This window comes from Phyllobates terribilis, unplaced genomic scaffold (genome assembly GCF_046119375.1).
Source record: "Phyllobates terribilis strain yellow unplaced genomic scaffold, ASM4611937v1 Scaffold_7__3_contigs__length_470593459, whole genome shotgun sequence".
Lineage (NCBI taxonomy): Eukaryota > Metazoa > Chordata > Amphibia > Anura > Dendrobatidae > Phyllobates > Phyllobates terribilis.
Window position 1 is genome coordinate 182,162,526 of NW_027362767.1, and position 6,893 is coordinate 182,169,418.

Sequence of the window (6,893 nt, forward strand, 5' to 3'; positions counted from 1 at the left end):
CGCAGCGCGACACAGGCCCAGGGGCGCGTCACTATGATATGTGGTGGAGAAGATCATTTCTTTAGAGAAATCTTTCCGGTCTGATTTTTTTTATCTGGAGCAGATAGTGATCTCTGCTTTTTTCATTAGCTTTTATTTCAGCTTTTTCAATGGTTTTATGATTATAGCCCCTGAGCTGTAGTCTCTTCTTAATGTTGTCACATTCCTCCTTATATTTTCTGTCATCAGTACAACACCTCGAGCTCTGATAGATTCCCCGCTGGGGATATTCCTGATTACATGTTGTGGGTGTTGACTGGAGGCAAAATAGAATTTCCTGAGATTTTTTTGCGAAAAAGCTGACAGTCTACTTTCCTATTCAAACTATCTCCACTCAGCTGTATATCCAGAAAGGAAATCGTATCCCTATTGGTATCTACTGTAAAAGACAGATTTAAATCATTATCATTAATGTAATCATTAAAACCAGGGACTAAATCATCTGATCCTTTCCACACTATCAAGATGTCATCTATAAAACGCAGGTATTGTTCTGTGCAGTGTGAATAAGGGTTAGATTCAGAGTAGATGAATTTGGACTCCCACCAGTTCATGTACAGATTAGCCAGGGACGGGGAGAATTTGGCTCCCATGGAGCATCCCTGACACTGGACATAGAACTGGTGGGAGAATATAAAGTAATTGTTCTGAAGCAAAAATAGAGTGACATCCAGAATAAATGCTTTCATTACATCAGAATAATTGGAATATGTGTTTAGTTGATCTGTCAGTGCTTGCATAGCTAAACCATGTGGAATGCAAGAATATAATGTTTTTACATCACAGGTAATCCCCATGAGATTATCATCCCAGTTGTGATTTAGCATTACTGATAGTACATGTTTGCTGTCTTTCAAATAGCTGGGTGACATAACTACCAATGGTGGCAGTCTCTCATCTAGCCAGGAACCTAGTCTTTCCAATAGTGAATCCACACCCGACACTATAGGCCTAAATGGAGGAGGAAAAAGCCCTTTATGAGTTTTTGGTAGGGCATGAAAAATAGGAATTTGGGGATTTTTTGGTAATAGGAATACTTTTTGTTGTAAATTAAGAATATGTAAATCTACCCCCTCTTGTAGAATTTTCCCCAATTTTTCCTCTATAGTTCGGGTTGGATCCCCATCAATTTTTCTGTATGAGTGGCTGTCATTTAGAATATTATTAACCTCTCTTACATATAGGGTCTTATCCAATATTACCACTGATCCCCCCTTATCAGCATTCTTCACTACAATGTTTGGGTTGTTTTGTATACTTTTTAGCGCTTGTCTTTCTCCCTTAGATAGATTATCCCCCTTATTACAATTAGAAAATACAGATTTTAATTCCCGTTCCACAGAAAGCTGAAACTCATCCATAATGGGGGCTCTTGATTGTAAGGGATAAAAATCTATGTTTGGCACTTTAGAAACAACACTGTTATCACCAACAAGATTGTCCCTTTGTGAAAAATCAGATAAGGAATTAAGTTCTGTCAGGGTAACTTGTTCTTTAAACGAAAGTCCTGCATACCCATTAACTGGCAAAAAAAGAAGGATTAGTTTCAGCAGCTGATTGATCCTGGTCAAAAAAATGTTTCCTGATAGTCAGTCTTCTCACAAATTTGTTGACATCCAAGATTGTAGAAAAAAAGTCACCATTGTCCTTTGGCATAAAGTTAAGCCCTTTGCGCAATATTTTCAATTCATTGTTCGTAAGGATACACGCAGATTGATTTAGGACTGTAAACTGATTTATTTGCGGTATCTCGTCCTGTAGTTGTGTTTCCTGTGTTTTAGATCTGTGCTTACGCCCCGCTCTCCTGCAGGATTTTGATTTGGATCTGGGTTTGGAGCTACACCGTTTTTTGCCCCACTAGATCCTTCTCCTAAACCATAACAATCATTTTCATCTTCTTCCGTTTCCCCATCTGTCGTTTCAGGTTCAGAGGAGCTAAAAGTGACTCGTGGTGTCCCTCCACCTCCTGAGATCTTATTGCCACTTTGACCTTTTAAAATTGATTTTGGTTTCTTTGGAGATCTAGGATTTCTATAGGGTCTTTGCGGGGGTCGCCAGTCATACACATGTCCGGTCTCATAAATAGTTAAAGGGGTAATATAACTAGAAATCTATGCATAACTACAGTACATTGGGGGGTACAGGGAGGGTTTTCCATCAATATCCAGATCAAGCATGTATTTTTCCATATGAAAGATAGAGAGAGAGAGAGTGGACCACGGCAGACCACCAATCAATAGAGTGTGATTATGATCATTGTTGTGACGACATCCCGGATAACTTTAGTTGGGGGCTAGATGGTAGGCGTCAGAGTTTTGGAAATCCATCCAATCCCTCCAAATCACACAGTATCTATCAACATCAGCCGTGAGATGGCAATCAGATGCTCCATCCTATTAAGGAGGGAGATCTTCGCAAACCATTCCTCCACAGTGGGTGGGTCACTGCTTTTCCAGTGTCGTGGAATGACATTCTTAGCCGCCTGTATTAGGTAGCCTATTGATGACCTTTTATAACTACGTTTACTTATTGGTAACATTGATAAAAGGAGGGCTTCTGGCGTATTAGGGATAGTCAAACCAGTTATTTCCTCAATCATAGGAACCACCTTTGCCCAAAATGCATTTATTATAGGGCACCCCCACCATATGTGTGACATTGTCCCTTCCCCCTCCCCACATCTCCAACATCTGTCTGAGACCACTGGGTACCATCTATGAAGGACTGCTGGTACCCGGTACCATCTAGAGATAATTTTGAAGGAGGTTTCCTGAGCTTTGGACCCTATTGAGTTTTTATGTGTTAGGAAGAAACATTTATCCCATTGTGAGTCAGAGAAGGACTTCCCCAGTTCCCTTTCCCATGCACCGCAGAATCCTGGCCTATTGTCAGTTACCTGGGCAATGAGGAGATTATACAGTAGGGAGATGGAGTGTGTAGGGGGTGACAATGATAGGCACAATTTTTCAAAGTTTGTGAGATCTCTATGAAGATGTGTGCGCTTCTTCACAGTTGAAAAGAAGTGTTGTAACTGGCTATATTCAAAATTAGCCTTCGGGGAAGTGGCTCTTCCCTGTAACAAGTCATTGAGGGGGAGCAGCGAAGTATTGGAGATGACATGAGAAAATAATATCGGATGCGATTTGTTTGAACCGAGAAATCTATTTGCAGATAGTCCTGGTGGGAAATCCAGATTATCTGAAATCGGGAGCAAGGGGCCCTGGGGGTCGATTAAGGATAAGCTTTTTTTATGGGATCTCAAAGCCAAAACAGTGGCATAAGTACTATATGACATGAGGCCAAGAGAGGGGACAGTTAAATGGGCGCACCATGGGAGAGTGGTAAGAGCTTTAGGACAAATGCATTGAGCTATTTTGACCCATAATTTCCCCTCCGAATGGTGGAAGAAGTCCAGGATTCTAGTGTGTACTGCTGCCTTGTAATACCTTCTACAATCCGGAAGGCTAAGGCCCCCTTTTTGTTTGTGTCTGATCAGAAGGTCTCCCCACGACTCTTTTTTATTATAAAAATACAAAACTATAAAAATACAATACACAGGAAACCAACCACAAAATAAACCCCACAAAACCCAAAAGTTCAAAACCTGCTGTATACTGAGAACACCCCATAAGACCTGCCGTATACCGGGAACACTACACAAGACCTGCCGTATACTGGGAACACTCCACAAGACCTTCCACATACTGGGAGCAACCCACAAGACCTGCCGTATACCAGGAACACCCCACAAGAATTGCCGTATACCGGGAACACCACACAAGATCTGCCGTATACTGGAAACACCACACAAGACCCACCGTATACCGGGAACACTCCACAAGACCTGCCGTATACAGGGAACACCCCACAAGACCCGCCGTATATCGGGAACACCCCACATGACCCGCCGTATACTGGGAACACCCCACAAGACCTGCCGTATACTGGGAACACTGCAACCAACATAAACTACAGCAAAGTGAATGAATCCAACAAAGACTATCACCAGCAGGAAACACCAACAGTGGAAGGAATATAATGCTGCACCTGAAAGGTGATAGGGCAGACAAGCAGAGTAAATAAAAAACACCTGTTACCCAAAACCAACAGAAACAAAGATAAAATAACTATAACACTCAAAAAAAGGTGTATCTGCTGTGGCTCAGTGGAAAGAGACACCGACCACAGAGCACAGGATCAAGGGTTAGAACCCAGATGCATGACAGTACCCCCGCTTCTACGTAGGCCACTGGACCTACCGGGTTCCCCAACTGCCAATGCCACAGATAGAACTCCCTCATTAGGTGATCGGCTTGTAGGTCTTTAGTGTCCACTCAGGAGTTATCCTCCGGAGCGAAACCGGAGAAACTGCAGTCGGCGTCTGGCCTTCAAGACTCATTCCACCTCCTACTCCTTGTCTTCCTCCAAGTCTACCTCAATACTGTCCTGATGACCTGGCGACCCTTCAAACTTTTTAAGAAGAGAGACATGGAAGGAATTGTTAATCCTCCATGCAACTGGGAGTTGGAGCTTAACTGTCACCGGATTATCTTATACGGTCAAACATTTGAGGAGCAAATTTTCCAGATGGAACTTTAAGACAGAGATTTTTAGAAGATAACCAGACAAAATCTCTTCTCTTGGTCCAATCGCAAGTTGACAACAGAGCTCTTTTAACTTCTCTCCAGACCTTAATTAAATGAGAACAATATCTTTCCTACTATTGGATAACTCTGATAGCACAATCATATGACCTAAGCGGGGGGAAGAACTTCACATTCAGCCTCAGAAGAAACATCCTCAAATCCTGAATAAAATCTGTAAATCTGTATGAAGAGATCTCATAGATGCCAGGAAACAAAAATTTCCCTAAAACTTAACCTCACGACTCTCTTAATTGATGGTAGGATTGTGTTTCACCAATTAGGCCATAAGTAACACATCTTTAGCTGGAAATGAAGGAAACGCCATGAAAGAAATTCAATTTTGTGCATAACACTCCCACTCTCATGCACACATTCTCAACCTTAGAAGTAACATGACTTTAGGTAAGGGGAGAATTTATCAATTGTGGATATATAACACAAGGTGCCGGGATGCAACGCACAGAGACAAAAGGCAGGAACAGTCAGGGGCTGATAAAACCACTTTATATGTATAACAATTATTATGTAAGGGGGTTAGTAACAAGGGTAGTAAACAATAAGTATTTTCAGTGAATCACAGTAAAGTTATTTGTAAAAATGTGATGCACCCATTCGGGGGAGTCACCACGTGAGCTCTTTTATATGGCCCAAGTGGGGGTCACCGGTTCTTCCCGCTAGACCGCAAGTCTCTTCTGGATAAGGTCTATCAGATCCTGTTTAGCCTCCCACGCATCTGACTCGCCCCCTGGGCCGTGGGGCACTCGGGACCGGGCTTCAGGGCAACACTGGGAGTAGTAGTGGCGGCCTGGTCCCGTGGCTCAGGGTGGTCAGACCAGTGGCAGTCCTTTATAAATTTTAAGTGATGTCCGACTACGCCACCCGTGGATTGCGGTCAGGGAGGACCGCCGCTGCAAGGCAGACCGCTGAGGCTGGTGTTGGGGATGCAGCAGGGAATAGTACAACTCCCCACGGGAGGAGTGTAGCCTCAGGGCAGTGTAACAGGATGCTGCAGGTGATGGTGCAGGCGCAGCAGTAACCACACAGAGTCCAGTAATGCAGTCCAGTGTCTTTTACTGATCTTATCATAGACCCAACAGGAGTAGGAATGGACCTGGGTGTCTGAGGGCATTCAGTCGAGCTCCGCTGGTCAGGGTGAGTGGATAGGCCTACCGTTCTCTCTCTGCCCTTGCTGACTATCTCCCCCTTTAGTGGTGTGATAGCCCACGTCCCTGAGCTTGCCGTGTACTACGCCTGTGTGGCTTGCGACTCGGGCCTTAGGTACCTGTAGCTTCTCCGTGCTGTACCGGTCCCTCTGTGTGGCGGAGCCTCCAGGCTTCTTAGGCCAAGGGACCTGAAATCCCTTGTGGGTAGGTTATTTGCTGCAGGGCCTGCAACCCTGACAGCCTTGGACCCCAGTGTCCGGGTGTGTAGTCTCTCTCTGCCAGGACCGGCTCTCGTCGCCTCTGTCCCGGGCTTTCTGTTCCTCCTTTGCCTCCTGGACTCCTCAGCTGCGGCTGACCTGTCCCTCTCTTCTGGGAACCCTTCTGGATACTTCAGAAGTGGGTCCTGGTCTCCCTAACCCTGCCCTCAGTACCAGTTTTTATAGGGGCAGCCTGCTCCCCCTACTGGCCTGGGACAGGAGGTGCTGCATGCAAATGGTCCATGACCAGAGAACCTCCCTCCTGCACTCAGACACAGCCTTACAAGTTTGAGGCATCCAGGCCTGGGGTGACACACATCAACCGGCCCCCTCCCAATCTGAAGTCCTAATCCCAACTGTCCCTGGTTCCGTAGGTGAACGTTGGAAGTGACGGCCCTGTTCCCTTGCGCGGGTCCTTCGCTACAGCTGGCCCGTCTCTCCTGTCGCAGTCTTCTCTCAGCTCTTCTCGTATTAACCGTCAATGGTAGTCTCTCACGCTTGGGGTAAGGGGATTGGCTATTAACAGGAGATGTCAGGTTCCGGGAACTTACTCAGTGTGGAGCGCAGGTCCTGACTCTGATCAACCTGTGCAGAACTCGGGACACTTCTGTGAGGAGTCCGGAGCTTATCAGGTGGTGTCCGGCTCTTGTGCGACGCAGGCCTCCGGCTGAGGCCTGTCGCGCTGGGCTCTGCGGTATCTCTGGAGCACATCTGCTCCACTCTGCAGCCTGGCGCCAAATCTCTTTGTGGCTTGTCGCGCTGGACTTTTATATCCAGGAAATCCTTCC